Genomic DNA, 20,843 nt, shown 5'->3' with positions numbered 1-20,843 from the left:
GGTCAGCAGCTTTCAGTGACTCACAATCTGTTTTCCTGGCAGCCCTGCCATACAGCAGGTTGTGCCTTTTTTATCTTCTGTTTCTTTCTTTTTTTTAAGAAAAGAAAGGCCTACATGAGAAAAGCTGCTAGCTCCAGACGTCCTGGAAGGCCTCTCCCTTTGACAGCGTGCATGTTCTTGAGTACAGAAAGCTCTGCTCACTGGAATCTCTACCAGCCTATTTTCACACTGATACAGAGATGCTCTTTCAATTTACATTAGATTGAAGTTACTCTGAAAAATATTTGCTAGGCTGTCTCTCTGGTAGCCATCCTTGCTTTCCATTTTCTGTATGCTTGCAGCTGAGCTGCGGAGGAGCAATGGGCACAGGCAGCTGAAAGCTGCTGGGGCACCAAGATGCCTCTGGCTACCATTAAGCATCTGGTTTTGAGCAAGAGGGACAGATTTGTTTCACTTTTTCTTCCTTTTCTTTGCTAAAAATAGGATTCACACTGCCTCAGCATTTAAAGATAATATATGGATTGATCAAATAATGTAATTTGTTAAAAGAACCTGAAAAGATAGAATTTTTTTACTTCCATTTCTTTTAATTTTTTTTTGTTCTTTTTTTTTCAGGCTTTCTTTAACTTTCCTCACCTTTGTTTCCCTTTCATTTATATTCCCAACATTTTGTTGTCAGCTGCCTCCTATACATACTGGAACAAGCACAGGCAATCATTGGGAAAGGCGGCTATTTCATTTCAAGACAAGAAGGAAACTTCTGAATCAGATTTGCAATAAACATAAGCTGTGCTCAGATTTGTCTCTACAGGTACATATCTGCTCTGACCTGTGAACCTCCAGCTCTGCCCCACACACATGCAGGCACAGCCCCATGCTGTGCAATACAGCCCATACCTCCTAGGAGCAGTTCACAGACAAATGAAGCAGCCTGTGTGACAACAGTTGCCATCGTGATGATCCATGCAGGTTCACAAGAATGTATTAAATAGTGGCCATTCATTTGTTCTTCAGAAAAAAAACAAACAGCCATGCAATTCTACTTTCTATAGATAGCAATTCAATTATTATTGGGCTTGAGTCTCCTTGTATTCCTGTGAGAAGTTTTATTATTTATTTATTCTCATTTTATAGACCAAGATACAGGGACATACTTGGCTGAGGACACAAAATGAATCTATCTGAAGCTTTCTAGGAATTTTGCCATAGTTAATATCACTTGTTGAAAAGCATTAGTGTAAAGGAGGCCATCAGTCTCTTCACAGCCCATCCGCCTCTGAACAGATACACACAGTGCAGAGATGTCCATTTTTTGGTTGCATTGCTGCTCAGAAAGTTGCTCTGCCTCTTCCCGCCAGCAAAAGGCTTTGCAAGATAGCAAAATGACGAATCCCACAGCAAGAAGGACCACCTAAACCACTCCCACTCCCAAATCACACTGTTAACATTTGACAGCTTCCCTTGTTTTTCACATCTCCACCTTTCTGTGCTTTCAGCGTGGAAGGGCTGTAGATACAGATATCTGTGGCTCACAAGGCACTTTGGGGCACATTGCTGCCAATCAGCCGGGTCACACAGAGAGCCCCCAGAGCAGACCTGAGGCCACAGCTCTGGGCTTCAGCATGGCAGGGCTTCAACAGTAGAAAATTTTATCTTTTCTTGCATGAAAACAAAGCTCTTCTCTTGACTGAGATTTCATGCAGCGCTGACAGTGTTTGCTGGGCTGCTGCCAAGTAACGAAGGGCAGCATTTTCTTAAAAAAGCAGAAAGCGTATTAAAAGTTCCCAGTCTGTGTTTGTGAAGATCTCGGAGCCGCTTGATTAGGAGCTTGAAGTTGGTCGGACTCCTTCCAGATTCCCCTCTTCGCCCTCCTTTCTGCATGATGCTGCAGCTGTTCTGATGAAAAACAGTTATTTAAAAATGTGCTTGTCGCTATGGCAACCTCCATGCGCTGTATTTCAATTGAAACTCTAAAACAGCGGCAGAAGTTTCTTAATAGGATATTTATGAAGATTTTAGTCTTTGTACATTTTAAAATGGAAATATTCAATTTTTAAAGGAGGTTATCAAAATCTCATTAATTTTGGAACTGCTTTTTTTGTTGCGAGAGCTGCCGCTTAGCTCTATTTTTTTTTTATTTTTTAATTGGTCTTCTCTTTGTTTTTGTTTAAGATTCTTCTGGTTGCTTTAACCCTAGAGAGCCCACAACCTGAGGCACTTTCCCACTGCCTGCTCCTCCCCAGCCTTCTGCCCTTGCTAACAGATGGCTGTCTGTAATGGCAGGTGGAAGGGCACAGTCATGTTTGGATAGGGCTGACTCGGCTGGAGCATTGCCAGTCTTTGCCTTTCCACAGTAAATAATCCAGATAATTTATTTAGTTCTTTGTCAATGCAGTTCTCAGGTGTCTGCCTGCTCTGGGAGAAGCAAATAGATGTGCCTGCAGTTAGCCTATTTAGTGATAGTTCAACAGTTCTTCACAAAGGTACAACTTCCAGGGGGCACTTGCATTTGCCTGGGCTCAGCCACAGTAGTTTGCAACCTCCCACCCATCTCAGTGTGTCAGCTCCACCTGATGGGGTTAAATTCATAAAGCTGCTGAATTTTTTGTTCTTTGTTTTCTTCCCTCTTCTTTTTCTCCGCAGACATGAGCCTTCAAAATCACAGGGATAAAATTAAGGAAGCCTTGCACTCCACTGCCTTAAACCCCCTGAGCCATGGTGTTATGTTCTAGTGCCTCCGAAGTGTGGATTAGGCCTCATTAATACTATTTCTTGACCAATGGTTTTGACATAAACTCATCTAAGGGATTTGTGTAATTACAGCTTCAACAGAGAGGGCTTTTCTTCCCCCCCCCCCCCCCATCAGCAGTTCTCAGTACTGTGGCAGGGAACTTTGTTCCCTGATGGCTGTAGGAGCATGTCCATCCTGCCACTCTTGCTCTTTTTCACCTGGGCAGGTATGGAGCTGCTGGTTTGCTGCTGGAAGACACCTGAGGTGCAGACAGGCATGCTCCTGGGCTAGCACAAGTCTGTGTAATGGAGCATCCGCACCTTTCGTCCAAACCACTTGACACACACAGTGAAATGCTCTTCTTTTTGGCAATGCCTCACAATAGGTAATAATGAAGCAGCTGAGGAGGTGTTATCAAGGTACTTAGAGAGGATTTTTGTGTTTCTTTATACTTATCTATAGAGGAAAAGTTGAACTGATCACATCTGACAGTACATCTAAAAGAAAACATGCAAGGGATGGGAAATGCTCAGCATCCTGCAGCCCTCCCACTCTGCATTTCAGATGATAAGCAGTCTCCCCACGCAATGAGCAGCCCATGTATGGTCCACCTGGCACACCTGTTGCAGTCATCAGACGAGAAGGACCAAACACAGAGGAATCTATGCCTATTGGACAAGCATGGCTCTGGAACTGCATGACTATGAAAGAGATTAATTTAAATAAGGAAACTTTGCAGACCATTGCCTGTAGTAAAGCAACCACACTTTGCTCAGGGTTGTGAAGATCTAACGGAGGCTAGAAAAGCTGCCAAAAGGACTGAAAGTATGTCTGTACTGGGAGGAGAAACTTATGGTTCTATAAGACAAGAAGAATCAAAGAAAATAAGGCTGGGTGAGTTCTAAAGGGATCACCTAGTCCAAGCCATGCAATGTGCTATGAGGCATTAATAGGCAAAAAGGAAACATAGGGCTTGGGTTCAGGGCTGGATCCAGCTGTTAGCAGCTCTACGCTGTAACATTTCCCTTTTTCAGCTACAGCTGACAGGATGTGCAGAGCTCTGCATGCCCTTGGCACAGAAGTGAACTCACACGGAAGGGCAGAGCCTTGCCAAGCACCAGCACAGTCTGTTACAGGCCAGCACAGCAGGGAAGGGGACAGAGCACAGAGCTAAAAGGATGTCATACACTCATGTCTGTCCTCTCTTCTACCAGGTCCTGGGAGGAACTCTGTCAGCCTGGAGGACTAAAGCTCCTTTGCCTTCTCTGGAAATTGCCACGTGCAGCACACAGACATACATGGCCTCAATGCACTTCCATCCATATGCTGGAGGTACTGCAGGATTAATGCAAAGCTTGGGATTAAAATAGTATTAACACTCCCTCTACTTCAGGACACTGTAGCAATACAGTCATACCATGAGACAAATATTTCTGGCTTAAGAGAAAACATTTTGATTCACACAGAGGCACCCAGGAAGATAAGTCAGAAACCACGGCATAACTTGCTGTGCTTTGCTGTTTTCCTGGTTGGTCTTAAAGTCCAACCAATCCAAAGGCTTCTTTTAACAGCTGGACGAGCACGACAACAGGGACTGATACTGGGAGATTCACATCAACAGGGTCTGTGCCTTGCATAAATCAAATGTTGGTGGGGTAACTTGGAAATTCCTCTTTAATTCTCTTAGCTAGCCTGAAAACTTTCATTGCTTCTTCCTGGCTTACCATGAGTTCTCTGGTTCCATATTTTTTTTACTTTTCCTTTTGCTTTCCTTCAGGATTTGTTTCTTTCCCCTTACAGCTCACATCCTTGGCAGTGGGGGAGAAGTTATCTGAACTTCTAGTTAAACAAACCCAGCTTCATAGAGGCCCCCTGTGAGAAAGCCCAGCTCTCTGATGCGAATTCCTCAAAACTGGATGAGAAACAGAAAATGCACATATTCATTCGAGCACAAGCATTTATAGGAGCTATTGATGACCTGCCTCCTGCCACGGGGTTCTGCTGCTTCGGAAACATAGGGAGATGACCATCCTGTGTACTGAGAACAGATAGCATGAAAGCCTTAAACCCAGGGTTCATACTGAGGTTTTTTTCCCTCTCAGAGCAGCAAGAAGAGCTGAGCTCGCCGTGCGCTAGAGGGCAGGAATGCAACACCGAGGCTGTGCCGAGCAGGCTTGGGGGCTGGTGTCTGTGAGGGGCTGCTCTCATTAGGAGAGGGAAAGGGGAAGTGGAGAAAGCGGAGGTGTGGACCTCTGGGAGATGAGATGCAAAGTATCTATCAAATATTTTTAGGAGGAAAAATAAAAATAAAAATCAGGGAAATGAATGCTTGTCAATTCTACAGATGGAATTTGTAAAGGAGGAAGGCATTTTACTCTAAGAATCTTTGTTTTCACAGAGAATTTACAGGTGGCATTGGAAGAAGGGGACAGAGACAGCAAAGGGTGATTTCAGAACTGTTACTTCCACTGACTGGCACTGGGAATTGTCCTATTCCTTCCCTGGGTTCTGCAGAAGACATTTAGTGCTCTCAGGCTTGTTTAATCCAAAGAGCTCTGCAGTTGCCTTTGCTTCAGAGACTGTTTACACAGAGGCTGCTCAACTGAACCTCCTAAATATTCACTGCATCTCCTTCCCCTGTCCCCAAGAAGCCGCCTTGCAGCAGCATGCAGCTCGCTTCCACTAAGCTGACCGCAGAGCTGCTTGGGAGGCCAAACACAGCTCTCTGGATTTATTGAAATGCATTGCTTGCTTTCTGTCAGCAGCGCTGATGCCAGTAAGAACAGGGCAAACACCTTAATAGTTGAGCCAAGAGCCTGTGCTGTGGGCAAGCCTGGATATAGCTCAGCTATTGCTCTACCAGCAGCAATGGTATTAGTTCTGAATAGTGATGGAATTAATTGCAGCTGGGCCTGCCTAAAGCCTGGGTAGCTGCTGGGTCAGCACTAGGCCCATGCAGAGCATCCTCATGGGTGCAAGGCCAGGGGGCCTGTATTGATTCTGGCAAAAGAAAGTCTTTATCTGGCTCAGAGTGACACAGAGGCTGAAGGGCTTTGGCACTGCAGAGGGATAAGTGCAGTGGGAACTTGCACTGCATGTCTGCCCCTGGCCAACCTTCCTGGTAAAATACAAGGGAAGGAGGCAGCCCTCCATGTGCTCTGCTGGGAGAGCATTTACTGAAACAGAAACCACTCTCCCAGCACTGCCCTCCTGTGGGTAGAGCTGCCTCTTCTCAGTGCACAGAAGCACCCAAAAATGCTCAATGGCTGTGCCCAGAGCAGTGTCCTTTGTTACCCACACTGCAGAACTACTCCACTTAATAATTGCAATTGTAGAATTATTCGGGGGATCTGAAAAGCTACGGCCACTGTCCAGCTCAGAGTAATGTTCTTTTTATGTGAACAAAAACATCTAAATATCACAGGTACACAGCAGTGAGGTAAAGAGCCTTGCTGAATAGCTGCACAAAGAGGCTGAAGGATAGCATCACACTGCCCAGATACAGATGCATCAGATGGATCTCACTTGTGATAACTGAAGTCTGAGCAGTTGTGACCAGCTGGGGTTTGCATCCCATCTCAAAAGGCAGAACATTTTGTTTTAAATGCTAAACCTTTCTTGAAGAATTGCTTCAGCAATGAATCAGGGAGGAGACCGCAGTGAATTGAATCACTGCTCAAATTGACTAGTGTGAGGAATTTAGTGCAGAGAAAAGGTTAGTGGAAAAGCTGTAAGGTCCAAGGAGATCACAGCCCAAACTGCTGCAGTCACTTTAACTTGCTAACTGCTGCAGTTTGGTCTCAGCCTCAGTGCTGATGTCTTTTTCCTCGTTTGATTGTTCTACTTCCCTTTGGATTACATTGGTATTGCCCACTGTCCAAATATAGACTAACACAATGTTTCCATTCAGTGCTTTTGTATGTAAAATGTGTTGATCTGTACTAAGCAGCAGAACATCTTCTATAAGCTGATGTCCTGGCACCTGCTTCACTCTGGAGCTATTCTGAGTTTCAGATAGTGGTGCAAGGGATGCCTGCACCACGCAGAACTCCCAGTGGTTCTGGGAGGCCTCTGCTAGTGGGATGCATCCAGTGAAAGAGACCAAGCTGACACAAGCATGCTAAAGCCACGCTGGTGATGTTGTGCACGAAGCCTGTGTTGAAAGGAAATATTTGGGTCTTGGTAAATCAAGGCCTGGGTCAGGCAGGGGAAGACTTTCCAAGGAACTGAAGTTTGAGTCTGTAAGAACAACTGCTACAGAGAAGTTGGGCCTGTGGATGGCATAGGCAAGGAGATGAGCTCCACCCAGGGATGTGTGTAAGCAAACAGCAGGTATCCAAGACAAGGTGGCTTCAATAAGCCATGCAGGCTTACATACAAGAGCAGTACTTCTCCCTTATGTGCTGTTCAGTAAGCCAATTCTCAGCAATCTGCCTGATCAGAGTTATAGGGACTCAGCCACCAGCACCTCCATTTGGGCTTAAAGAGAGGTGTGATGGAATGTGGGAGTTGACAGCCAGCCTTCTTCCAAGAAACACTGCCTGCTACAACCTATCTCCTGTGGTCTTCTCACAGCCCACAGCTCTGCAAAGAACCCATGTAGAAGGCAGAGCTGTCTGCTGTCATGCTTCATAAGGTTTCTTTGTTTAGAATTGACTGAATGTTGAACACCCAGTCTCAATTCAAGCCAGGGAGATTCTTGCAGCTCCAGTATAACAAAACAGAGAGACAAAGCATTTTACAGTGTAATGCTATAATATGATGGAAAGTACAGCAATAATAGTGGAGTTAGCTGCAGCAAACAAGGACAAGCCCAAATGCAGCAGACGTAGATTAAAAAAAAAAAAAAAAAAAAAAAAAAAAAAAAAAAAAAAAACAACTGCTTACCTTCAGAAATCGTCCAACACACAGGGGTCTCCAACAAGATATCCTCACTTCCACTGCCAACCCTTAAATGAAGTCTGGAAAGGGGCGGATCCTGGCTCCATCCCTTCTGGTCACTCAGGTACATTGCATACACTTGAGCTCCTCTGGGTGGGCCCTGCCTTCTCACCAGGTGCTCAATCACTGCTTCAGGACATGACTCAGCATTTCATGGTAAATATGAGTATGGAAGAGGGGAGGGCAAATCATCCATTTCCCACAGTGAGTGATGACATAATTACATCATAAGTGACAAAGCTGGTGCTTTTAGGAGGATAAATTTCCCAAGGGCAATGCTAAGACAATGAGCTTTCAACTCTGATGTGATGTTTGCTGTTTCTTCTTGTGTTGATTTTTACAGTGCTTTGTCTGGAAAAAGTGGCTACTCAGCAATGTTAGTGTGTCAGAATTGTACCCTAAGATGGAATCCAGGATTTAATGAGCAAGCTTTTCACATATTTGAAAAAATCATATTCATATCAGGAGAGACCATTTATCAGTTACCGCTTTGCTTCCCAACCCACTCCACAAAACCCAGGGATCCTTGCACTGCTCCTAGAAGCCACTGATGGAGGCTCCCTGGAGCTAATGCAAGAGAAACAATTTACTGGGAATAAAATGAAAAAAAAAAAAAAGTCTCTTCTTTCTAATACACATTGTCTGTGATGAATTATCACAAGATTTCTCCAGATATAGATAGGATTAAGACAGAAGCTCAACCATTTATACCTAGCAATGGCATTTGCAGCCTCTTGGCTGCGCGGCCCAGGAGAATGGCTTCTTAATATTCCTCTTAAATACTGACTGGTTTTGTTGGGCTTCCTGTAAATTCACTGTGTTTCATTTGCAGCCAAATTGCAACAAAACCCACATAATGATTAGGAAGCCTTGCACGTAGATACAGAAAATGCAGTCACAAGATTGCTAAATAGAAATCGCTCTATCTTTAAATGATCATGAGCTGTCAGCTGTTCCTTTGTTTGGATTATTATAGGCACATATAAAACGTTTGATTGAATGCTCAAGTTTTCACCATCTAGAATCCAGACGGATGTCTGACAAAATAACAAACACTCCCCACTCCACCCCTCCTCAAATTCCCCTTCCTGCTTCAGCTGAATTTCTCCCTGTAGTGAAGCCAATATTTCATGGACTAAATTGGACAAAGCAAGCAAACAATCTCCCTTGCATTGATATCCAAATCAAATCATTGTTAATCACATCAATATTCCCAGCTGACAGTAGACCCCGAGGCCAGCATTCCATCCTAAACAAGCTCTTCCATGTGGGTGTCACAGAGCTCTCTGTGTGTGCCGCTGAGATTTGCTGTTAATTATGGCTGGAAGCATTCAGTTCTGATTGTCTCACCTGTTCCTTCTCCTCTCCTCCTCCTCAGATGATGATGAGGAAACTAAAACATAGTTTTTTGCCTGGTGCTGGCTTTCTGACCACCCTCAATGATGTCAAGGGAGCAGCTGCCCTGTGCTAAACCACAGATCACTGGCTTGCCTGTAAGCAATGCAGTACCTGACCCTGTAGTAAGCATGGCAGACATTTCAGAGTGGAAAGACACTAATTTCTGGGGCTAAACTCTGCTGTCTGTGGTACAACTCTCACAAGGGTGCAGGGGATATCAATGCCCATTTCCTTACCTGTGGCAACTGCAAACCATAAGCCCAGTGCTGCAGACGTTGTCCAAGATGCTGATTTCAAACCCGTATGGACATCTGTCTACATTCTCATGCTTTAAACCAGGACAGTGCCTGTGCTCTGGGAGAACAAGAGATCAGTGCAGGGGCAGGAACCCACTTGTATGAACAGGGGGGAATGGGGCACACCTGGATACTTCCCACCAGGGAAACAGGTCCCAGGAGATCTGTGCTTGTGTATGCACAGGACACGCATATGCTGCTCATTCGACACATAATAAATTTACTCTGCCAATAGGCAACACTTCAGGACTGCATCTGTAGCATCTATTAGGAATGGCAAATTAATTAAAATCACAAGCTAATTAACCTCCCAGCTCTTTGCATGCTCACTCTGCTGCTACTCACTTTGCTGGTCCCTGCATTGCTCTGGGGTGGCTAGTGACAGTGAAACCTGCTGCATCACGAGGCTGTTAACTGTTTGATGGTGCTTTCTGTGCAAGTGTTCCCTTTAGAATCATAGAATTGTTGAGTTGGAAGGGATCCTTAAAGACCAAGCAGTCCAACTTCCCTGCAATGAACATAAACCTACAGCTTCATCGCTGCTCAGAGCCCTGTCCAGCCTGACCTTGGGAGTTGGGTGTTGAGAGCTGTGTTAGCTCCTGAGGTGGCATCTCCTCATGAGAGCTACTCCTTTTCATTCTCCTGTCTGTTCACCTGTAAACCAAATTGCCATGTTCTCTTACTCCTCCAAAATTTACTGTTTACATAGCATCTGTATGATGCTATTTTCCCCTCTGAATAATTGTTTTCATAATGAGAAACTGGAAAGAAGCTCCAAACAACTACCATGAAGAAAGGAAAATTCTCACAGAATAAATCTCCATAGGCTCAGTTAAATTTCCCCATAAGCATGTGTGACTTCTGCAGCTTCCTGGAGAGGCAGGGAATTATTCTGCCCCCTTTTCGTGTACTGACCATACCAAGTATTTCCTTTCATGCTATCAGGTGGTAGGTAGAGCATTTGCTGTTTTCTGTTTAGTAGAGCTGATATTCAAATTAAGGGATGTCCCTTGTCACAGATATAATTTCATCCCTCTACAGCACTTGCCAAGAACAATGAGATGGCCTCGTTATTAGACACTGTGCTTGGTTCATTACTTTAAAATATGTTAGCACTTTGTTTGCAATAGGTTTGATGGCTTAAACAGCATAGTTGCTGAATTTTTAATGGTAACAATCAAGTATTTTATTTGTATTTGAAAGAGGAACAGAAAGAATGAGGGTGCTTTGGGAGAGAGCTGGTTTGTGAGACCAAAGCCTGCTGTGCCTTGCTGTGCCGTGCCTGCACCCTTCTTTCAGGTCACTCTGACAATGTCACGATTACTAAAGGTGATTTGTCATTTAAGGGAGGTATAAAACATTCTCTGGGAGCTCTTGCAACACATGGGAACATTTCCCTTCAGAGCATCCACAAATAGGGTCTAATCATCTCTGTGTAAAGGGAGAAGACCTTGCCTGTTCTTGAAGCATCTTTCAGTCAGTGCAAGGGTGTTTCTTGTGAGGGTGCTAAAGAGACAGAGCTCGGATGTGTCTCATTAACAGTGAAGTTGAAACCCCACTGATCCTGTGAGAACTGCTCAGGAAGAAAGTGTTACGAGGCTGCCCCACATTCCTGTATTCCAGCCGAGATCTGGGCTGCCCTTGGGCAGCATTCCCTGATGGTGTTGGGAAAAGAAAGGGAGGAACCCTTGAGAGTATTTCCTTTGCCAAAAAAAAACCAAAAAACAAAAAACAAAGATTTTTTAAACCCATGCACACAAGGTTCAGCTTCCTCTGGAACTGCAGACTGTCTCACAGCAACATATGCTAATTCATGAAATGAATTTCATTCACTGAAATGTGCAGTAGAGTAATTTCTTCCTACTTTTGAATGCAAGTTGTAATTCAGACTTTACTATGGTGGCATTCCCATTACATGGGACTGAAGAATGTCTGTAATATTTACTTCATTATTGCTTTTTTTTTTTTTCTTTTTTTTTTTTTTCCAATAAGCTCTCTCTCATCCCACAGCTCCCCCTGTGCAGTGTGTTGTATTTTGGCATTGCACACAGAGGTTGGCTGCCCTGGTCAGGCTGACAGTGTCCTGGACAAGTGGGGGCTTTGGGAGGGGCACGATGTGACTTAGTGCTCTTCTTCTTCCTGGAGGGAAGTGCTTAGTGCAGCTCCAGCAGTGCAGTACTCCCACAACAGGAACCTATTGAGGCACAGCCAATACGTGGTGTATTTCACTTTGATTTAAATGAGCAATTAATTAATAAATAGGGGGATTTGCTTATGTTATGATTTGCATTTTGAATGAATGATTCTTCCAGCAAAGATAAGCTACCCCCAAATAGTAACATCTTCATAACCCTGACGCTTCTCTTTGGGCTGCTGATAGAAATACTGCATAGCCACTGTCAGCACTGAGCTCCTACTGAGAACCACAAGCGTTGAAAGAGAAAAAGGAATAGTGGGAGAGGCAGAGGAGGGTGAGAGACAAAAGGGAGTTTGCTTCCCCACTATGTAACAGACTGATTCTTAAAAATTCTTTTGATGGATTTCATGTGCTTACAATAGACTATTCTGTGTATTTATCTGTGTTCTCCCTGTGTGAGGCTAATGACTGCCTGAAATCACTCACTGAAAGCAATTGTTTGGACATCTCTCCAGATATGTTAAAAGGTGATAAAGTATAGGATTTTAGTTATTGTTCAGCTCACATCTGGAATTAACTGCAGCCAGCGTCTGGCACAACAAGTCAATAGCTTCACTCTATATTCCAGCTGCATCTTTTCCTTTTCTGAGCTTGTTCTGTCTGGCTTTGTGTTGCTGAATGGTGCAGTCACAGGAGGGATCGTGTGCGAGAGAGCGAGCTCTCTGGTTTGAGGCAGGAGCTGGTGTGAGGGATTAAAGCTCCTGTTGTGACAGAGATGGTAACAAAAGCAGAAAACTTCCTCGTGCAGAAGGAAAAGTTGTCTGTGTGATAACAGATGTTTGGAGGGGATGCATGGATATTGATCAATGGGTTTCACACTAATTCCCAAAGTGGCGGTGGTGTCAGTCTTGTTCAGGTCCTGATGCTTTCTAGCCTGGGGCTGCAGGGTGATGCTGCTTCCCACTGCTGCTGGAGAGTTTGTTCCTACTGGCATGGATACAGAACGTGCAGTGAAGAGAAAGCAGTTCCTTTTTATTGCCCTCCCATTTCCAAATCCTGGGGGCTCTATATTGCTGATGGCATATGCCAAGGAAAACCAAGCATGTTTCTCCCTGGCCAGTGCCTCGCTGTCTGCCCAGCTGTGGGTGCCAGCTCCTGCCATGGAACATCCTCACTGCAGCCCCAACATGCCAAGAGACAGCGGGCTGCTATGCACAGCCTGTGGGTGCTTAGGGTAGGCAGGCACCTCGTGGTGATAAGCTGCACTTTGGTATCAGTAAATAACAAGAAAATCCTTCAGGCTTAAAATTGCTTATGGTAAAAAGCTCCTATTTGTAGGTATCGCTGTCTAACAGAACAAACTGTCTCGGGAGCTTAAGGATAAACCTGGCATTTACTAGTGGGACTGGTTGTGGGGTGGGGGAATAACGTGAGACTTGGGCAAAATGCACACAAGTTGCGTTTGAAGAAATAGCATCTTAGCAGAAGTAGTCTTACTCTTCATCTCTCGTTTCTCACTATTTAAGTCACAGTGCAGCTTCCTGCCATTATTACAGCAATTAAAATGCAATTACTTTTTCATCTTTATTTCAGTTCTTGAATAATTAAAGCCACTTTACATCAAGGGTGATCCATAAAGGAAGTCATTTTGCATGTGAAAAGCTGTGAAGAGTGGAAGACATTGGGGTATCGCAGTCAGCAGAGAGCATCTGAGATCGGTTATAGCACGGTAAGCTGCCTCCTTTGCACAGCTCTACAGGATCATGGAAGGAGGCCAATTGCTGGATTTCAGTGCTTTATCTTGATTAAACGGCTGTTTCAATTTGGTATTCGCTCCTTTCATATTTGTAATCACTTTAAGATTTTCATTTTATAGTATTTGCTTACTTAACTGCTTTTTTCCTGCCAAGTCCAAAAAAAGAAGGGCTTTTCCCTCCTTCCCCTTTTCAGAGCTGCAATGAAGAAAAGAGTTTACACAAAATGACTTCTATATTTAAAGTCTCCTGATGTAAATCTCTGAGTGCTTTATATAGTCAGAGCTGGTAGCTATGGCAGATAAGTGTTAGAGTTCTGTGTAGGTGCCTCCCCTTCCCTGATGCTCAGAAAGATTTTGGAGATTGCTGTGATTCCTTTTCAAGTGTGTGCTGAATGCTTTCATCAGTCGTTGTCTCTTTTGTGAAATGCTTTGAGATCTTCAGTCGTGGAGGCACTGAACCATCTGAGATATCGGTATCACAGATGTATGTAAGTAGTAGCCTCCTGTGGGCAGCCCTCACCGCACACCTCTTTGCCATAGCGAACTCAGGGGTCACCAACTAGAAAAGATTCCTGCATACACAAGTGCCATCTCTCAAATCACCCAGGGTGGAGTTTTCAGATGACAGCCTAACAGCTGGTACAAGACCTGTGCACTCATCTTGCCCCTCCACAAAATTGCACCATGCCGTAAACTGGGTTTGATTACTGCAAGGGACAAATAGCTTGTACTGCTAAAGGATTCTGTAACTAGCTTGTGAATCAGGGGAAGGGGAGGGAGTGGAAGAAGAAGGAGAAGGAGAATGACAAGGAGAACAAGAATGAGAAGGAGAAGAGGAATGAGAATGAGAATAATGAGAATGGGAATGAGAATGGGAATGGGAATGGGAAGGGGAAGGGGAAGGGGAAGGGGAAGGGGAAGGGGAAGGGAAAGGGAAAGGGAAAGGGAAAGGGGGAGGGGGAAAAGGAAGGGAAGGGAAGGGAAGGGAAGGGAAGGGAAGGGAAGGGAAGGGAAGGGAAGGGAAGGGAAGGGAAGGGAAGGGAAGGGAAGGGAAGGGAAGGGAAGGGAAGGGAAGGGAAGGGAAGGGAAGGGAAGGGAAGGGAAGGGAAGGGAAGGGAAGGGAAGGGAAGGGAAGGGAAGGGAAGGGAAGGGAAGGGAAGGGAAGGGAAGGGAAGGGAAGGGAAGGGAAGGGAAGGGAAGGGAAGGGAAGGGAAGGGAAGGGAAGGGAAGGGAAGGGAAGGGAAGGGAAGGGAAGGGAAGGGAAGGGAAGGGAAGGGAAGGGAAGGGAAGGGAAGGGAAGGGAAGGGAAGGGAAGGGAAGGGAAGGGAAGGCAGTCTGGCCAAATAGTGCATTTAAAAGAAAATAAAATTGATCCTCAAACTTGGCAGTCTGCAAAAGCTTATTGAAAGACAAAGCAACTGTTGCACAGCCCTTCTGTGGCTGATTCAAAGAATGTGAGGGCTAAACTTGCTTCTACCTGTACTCAGTTGCAGTGTTATTGTGTGGGTTTTGCTTGGTATATTCATGGTGTATGAGCCTACCGGTGTGCTGGGAAGTGATTGCCCAGAGGAAACTTGTCTCTTGCTAGATATGCTACCTGATCAAAGAAGGGACTGATAATACAAGGGGAAATGTAAAATATGCAGGAAGAGTGGCTCAACTAGAAGTACTGGAGTCCAAGGGCTCTTACAATGGTTTTTTTTTTCCCTTTCAAATAGAAATAATGCATTTATGGCCTTGATGATCTCTGAGAGCTGGAAAACCCTTGCAATCCTTTGTATGGATTTTCTTTAGCCTTCTAAATCTCAGTGATATGAATCAATCATATGTGAGCAGCTCTGTAAAAATCTCACGTCCTTTCCACTATATTTCACCCACCATCCCCTTCTCCAATCAATAGAACAAAAGCCAACTGCAATCTTCATTCATAATTGGTGCAGAAAACAAGTTTGATATTTGAAAAGAAAGTTTCCATCATTTCTCCTTAACCTCAACCCTTTTCGTCTCCTCTCTCTGCCAACTATCAGGTTTCTGATGTTGTTTGATAATAAGAGGTGCCTGGTAAGAGGGCACGAGCTCTCACAGTGTCTGACACCACTAGAAGCAGCACCATCATTCCTTCTGTTGTAAATTAAAAGCTTCACAGGGACATGTGTGAGCAGAAAAACCTCCTGAGCTTAAAAGAATTGGAAGAGGTGAATGAGCAAGCAAAAGCTTGATGGTTCACCTGAGCTGCATCTCCAGCAGCACAGCCACCTCTCGCTCAGGAAAGACTTTGTCTCTTCATCTCTGTTTCATACCACTTTGCTCACTTCTGGCTCTTTCCCAGTTATGCAGTGGCATAAGGCTTTTTTACATCAGACCCCGGGGACATATAACCTGCAGCTTATACCCTGTATAGGCCACAAGTATTGCTAAAGAGATGTTAGGGCTCTGGGGACAGAAGCTCTGGATTTTGTCAGCTCTATCTGGTGCTGCAAGCAGCACAAAGCATGGACACCCCACAGCAACTCAGAGGGATCAGAGGGATCTCAGGGTCGCTTACAACTTTGACTTCTTCCCTCAAGCTTCTCGATGAATTTCCCAACCTTTCTGTACAATGAAGGTTTAACTTTGCTGTGATTTTTGAGACAGAGAGGAAAGAAAGAGAGCAGATGAAGTCTTACATGGAAGTTTGCATGGTGCTGGGCATCACAGCCCAGTCCTGCCCAGAAGAAGATGGCATGCCTGCAGCCTGTAGGCACAGAGCAGGGTGAGCAGAGGAGATGCCATGGGTAAAGGCAGTCTCACTGCTGCAGCAGTGCCAGGCACTCTAGGTGCAGAATAGCCATACGAATTACCATCATCATAGGCAACACCTTACTTTATTCAATGCCTGAATCAAGGTTTTATCCTGCCTGGTTTTATGCTGAAACCATATTTCTGTCCCCTCCATTCCTGTCACTTCAAGGCACAGAGCTTCTTGGGGTCACAGAACTGGGGTGAGGTTTCCTCACGGGCTGCTGTGCTCCAACCCTGCTGCACTGTGATGGGAGCAAAGCACTGCAAGAAGAGGTGGAAAATTACCTGCAAGTCATTTGGTTTTTGTGTGAGTGGTTCTCTCCCAGTTCGCTCCACTGCAGAAGTTTCCTCTGAACACGTATTCCTGCAGCTTGTAGCCAATTCTGCTTGCTTTCTCTCCTGCAGTTTCTCCTGTCCTTGGATTTGATCGAACTGAGTTTTAACTGGCGCCAATTCAGGGCTCAGAGAGCAGCGTTCTGTGAGCTACGCTCTGAAAAATTAAAAGCCTTGACCTCCGCATTTCTGTCTTCACCCTTCACCCCTGACATGTAGTAAGGTTTGGGCTCAAGCTTGGGAGTTGCTGAATTTTTATTATCTAATGCAATTTTTCTCTGCAGATTGATTTCTGTGAAGTACCTCGGGGTATTTGCTAACATAAACATTGCTCCAGTTGCACAGGCTGTTTGTTTGCATCGACAGGAGGAAAAGAGTCCTTATTACTGATATTTTGACTTCTTTCCTCAAGCTTCTCCCCAGGAGCCAGCACGTAGGCAATATTGATAACTGCTTTTTTAATTTAGGGCCAATTTTCTATATAGATGGATGTGACGATGCATAAATAATACACCTCTTTGCTGCATGGATTGTTTATCCCTGACTTCATTGGCATGCACGGCACACAGGCAAACCGAAAGCTTCTCTGGATGGGTATTGTCAGATAACTTGCCAGGTTATTCCCTAGAGAAAATCATCAGACACACAGAGCTGGAGTTTTTAAAGTCCTTTTATTTCATCCTTTCAATGCACTCCGTGCTGGTACAGCAAAGTTCAGGCTGAATCAGCACTCCCATTAAAATTCCTTATTTTCAGGAATTTATAAGTTGTTGGTGAAAAGAATAAGAACAGGGCAGGACTGTACAAGAGCTGAGCTCCAAGGATGAAGACATTTGCACAAAAGTTTAAAAAGCACACAAAGGAGGATGACAAATGCTCTCCGTACAAAGCAAATAATTGTTCCAGGTGGCTGTCTGGCTGCAGAAGGTAGGCTCTGGAAAAATCCTGCTGCTTAATTCAGAGGATTTGGACATCTGTGCAGGACACCCACCCCCTCCACAGCCCCTCTCTGCCCCAGGCTGGCCACAGGGGCAGCTCAGGGCTGGTCATGGGCATTGCATGGGCATGGGTGGCGGTGAAGGCCCTTCACCTCCTAGAGGGTTCTTGAGCTCCGAGGGGAAACAAATGCCTGGACAGCTTGTTTGCTGTGGTGCTTATCATGGTGCATAATATATTCCACTTTTAAATAGATTATGAAAGGCCCAGTTCTCTCATTAATTGCAACATTCTCAAGAACGTCATTATCAGCAGGCCTTAAATGTACACTTTAGAGTCTTAATTACTTGATATGCCATATGCCATTCCCTGGATCTAATACTGTGAGCAAAACTCATTCATGAGTGCTTTATGATGAACTCAATTTTACAGCTGATACCAATAATATTCAATTCTTTCCTAATGCTAGGAAATAATCTCAACACTTTTGCTATGGAAATATATTATTTAATCTGCTGATTTGAAGAATGAAAAGGATTTAAAAATGCGTTCTGTGTTTGGTTACTAAGCACTGACCCACTCATGTTTTGAGGTCCTGGTGATTTCTGAAAATGGGGAACAGTGACCAACTTGTTTCCACCCTGCTCGCAGAATTCTGGCTTTTATAATTACCACATATTAAAATTACATTAGGTTTATCGTTTACGGCAGTGCCTTCCAGGCTGCATAATGCATGGAAGGATGCTCAGCATCCAGATGCTGGAGTGGCCCATGCTTCAGAAGGCGAGTGTTAAGTATGGGGGATTTTCCTTAGCTGAGTGTGTGCTGTTTGGTGTTAGTTACTTTGGATTAGAAGGAGCCTGCCTCTACTCCCAACTCTGAGAGATGGCAAAGTAACACGCTATTGTCTGGATTATAGTTTCTTAACAAGGTATTAAATGTTTGCTGTTAAATTTTGCAAAAATGCAAGCAGGGAAATACAGGCCTGAGAGGCATAGCTGAAGCAAACATATTACCCAGGGGAAATTATCGTGGTCTTGCATGTCTTAATAAGAATAAAAGGAGAACAAAAGATATTTTGTTACATGAGATTTGTATGGGTAGTTTGCTGAAATTGTTTTTTGCTTTTGTTTTTTTTTTAGTTAGTAATTAATTGCTAGGCTAAGCTGTAATAATAATATCAGCATAGCAATGAGATAATGAGTGCTGATTGATAGCAGGCATAAATTTAAATGAGTGGTGTGACTGGCCTTGTATGAGCAAAGTGTCCCTGTTAATGGCCAGGAAAGGCTTGGAAAAATAAATATGTAAAGCATATTGACTAAGGCACATGAGTTAAGTTAAACACAGTGGTGCTTTGGCTCTGCTCTCCTCTGCTTGCTGGTCTCCAAAATGCTGCGGCCATGTGCTGGCAGCCCAGCAAGTTGAGCAGTCACGGGATGAAGATGGCAGGGCTAAGCTGGTCAGTTCTGCAGCTTAATGGGGGGAAACTGGTTTGACCTTAGCAGCAAGGATGTGATAATGTAGTTTGGTTTCTGATGAGTACACAAAGTAGCACCCGGTCTGTGGAAGAATGGGAGTATTGCTTGTGTTCGGTTTTCTTTGGCCCACAGATTCTGTGTCCCAGTTGGATGCTGAGGCTCCTACTCTCCCTGCACTGTCAGAAGCAAACAAACTGCTGCCAGGGGCAGTTCAGAGCATTCTGGGCGGCCTCTGCTCTGAATCACTCTGTAGGCTTTGGGACTTGGACAACTAAATTGGTCCCACGCTTAATAGGAGTCTTCCTGGGCTTAGTGCATCACAGCTTGTGAAAGGGCTACCCTGGTTGCTCCTGCCTTTCCTAATCTCCTTTGCCTCTATAGAAAATTTCCTACCAGAAATCGTTTGCCAGCCTCAGTTTTTAAATCCCAGTTAGCCTTCAGCTGAGGAGCAGCTCCTTGAAGCAGCACCAGGACACCGGTGTCACACTGCTGAGAAGAGCCCATGGGAGAAGAAGCCCTGATGCAAGCCTTGACTTGGTAAGCAACGCACAAAAGGCTGCCAATGGGAACAAATGTATTTTGGTGATATAGGTGAACTATATTTTAGCCATACATCAGCAAGAGAGTGCCTAAAATGCTGCTGAGGGGACAGAAGTGCTGACCACACTTTGTGCCTTATTATGGACTATCATTATTAAGCTGCTATGGACAGTCAGTTCCAGCACTTTACTCAACAGTGCTGCTCACTGTGGAGCTGTTTGTCTCCTCTGAACACCTCAGAGCACATGCCATGATTTCTCAATGTCACCTGTAGCTGCAGTGTCCCAGCTCAGCAGTGGCTGTGGTGCTGCCCCGGTGTACGCAGTGGAGGTCTGTGTGTGCTGGTAAATGTGCTATGGAGCAGTGAGAATGCAGCGAAAGCACCAGTGCACATCACTGTTTGAGAACTGTAAGATCTAGAAAAGAAAGACAAGTTCAGACAGAAAAATACATCAGAAACATCATTAAACATTAATACTGGCAAAGCACTCAGAAGTTCCGATACACTGGAATTAAGGCATCTCGTACAGCCTGGACCTGTCGTGGCAGCGCTTTCAGCTTTTCATCAGCTATTTGCTCACATGCAGCTCTGCCATTGTTTTTCTTGTTTTCCCCAAATTCATGTGCCCAGAATGGTGACTGGCTGGTGCAGATGAGGCCTATGAAAGGAGGTGGTTTGCCTGGGAGCTGTGAATTGCTCTCTGGCCAAGTAGTTGGTCCCTCCCTCCTCCAGGTCTTTGGTTACAATGCTCCTATTGCAAACACAGGTGTTTTTTTTTGCAGTAGATGAGTTCTTTGATGGCATGCAAACAGAAGACTGAGCATGTAAAGATGAATGCTTCATGCTATCTCCTATTGAGCAGGCTGAGCAATGCCTCAGGACTGAATGAGGCTGAAGGCTGCAGAGAGCTCAACTGTGGTTGCAAGTGACATCAGCAGCCTCACTCCACTTACAGCTCCCTGCAGAGCAGCAGGGTGCCCCCAGGATCCGGCTGAATGACGCACAGGAGCCTCACAAAGAGCAGGAGATGCATGTGATGATCATACGCCAAAATGGATGTGGGCAAGATGCCTAACACGATGTAGGGGCTTGAGCAATTGCTGGAGATATGCAGCCAGCCCTGGCACTTCTCTTAAATGAGAACTATCTTTTTTTGCTGGGATAATCTATCATACTTGAAACATTTGAAAGGCTGTATCTTTCCCCTTAACCATTTTATCATTTTAATTTAAAAGCTTTTTAAAATTATCACCCAAATAAATGATAAGTAGTAACAGGGTAAACTCCTCTGAGCTCTCCATTAGTGCAAACAATGCAATGTGACTGTGTTCTATTTACAGAAAATTAATGAACGTAAAAAAGATGAAGTGCTCGCCATCCTGGTGATTGTAGGTTGTTTTTCATGCAGCTTTATCCATTAAATTCTGGGACAAAAGAAACGTCCTCACAATTTTAATAGTTGTAATATATGATTGCATGTGAAGGGAATAGGAATAACATTTATTTTATTTA

At 44.6% G+C, this 20,843-nt stretch overlaps 2 long non-coding RNA genes across 2 annotated transcripts; one reads left to right on the top strand and one right to left on the bottom strand.

The window, feature by feature from the left end:
• Nucleotides 1–1,479: 1,479 nt before the first annotated feature.
• Nucleotides 1,480–16,504, bottom strand: LOC125700249 (uncharacterized). The gene is made up of 3 exons (XR_007379820.1): nt 16,326–16,504; nt 7,619–9,424; nt 1,480–1,896 (listed from the first exon to the last, which is right to left on the bottom strand). It is a non-coding gene; the product is annotated as an uncharacterized LOC125700249 (long non-coding RNA).
• On the top strand, nt 3,920–19,367 carry LOC125700251 (uncharacterized). Its single transcript, XR_007379822.1, has 3 exons — nt 3,920–4,063; nt 13,097–13,232; nt 19,221–19,367. It is a non-coding gene; the product is annotated as an uncharacterized LOC125700251 (long non-coding RNA).
• The last annotated feature ends 1,476 nt before the right edge of the window (nt 19,368–20,843 follow it).

Source organism: Lagopus muta, chromosome 14 (assembly GCF_023343835.1).
Source record: "Lagopus muta isolate bLagMut1 chromosome 14, bLagMut1 primary, whole genome shotgun sequence".
Classification (NCBI taxonomy): Eukaryota; Metazoa; Chordata; class Aves; order Galliformes; family Phasianidae; genus Lagopus; species Lagopus muta.
This window is presented reverse-complemented; position numbering and strand designations above follow the sequence as displayed.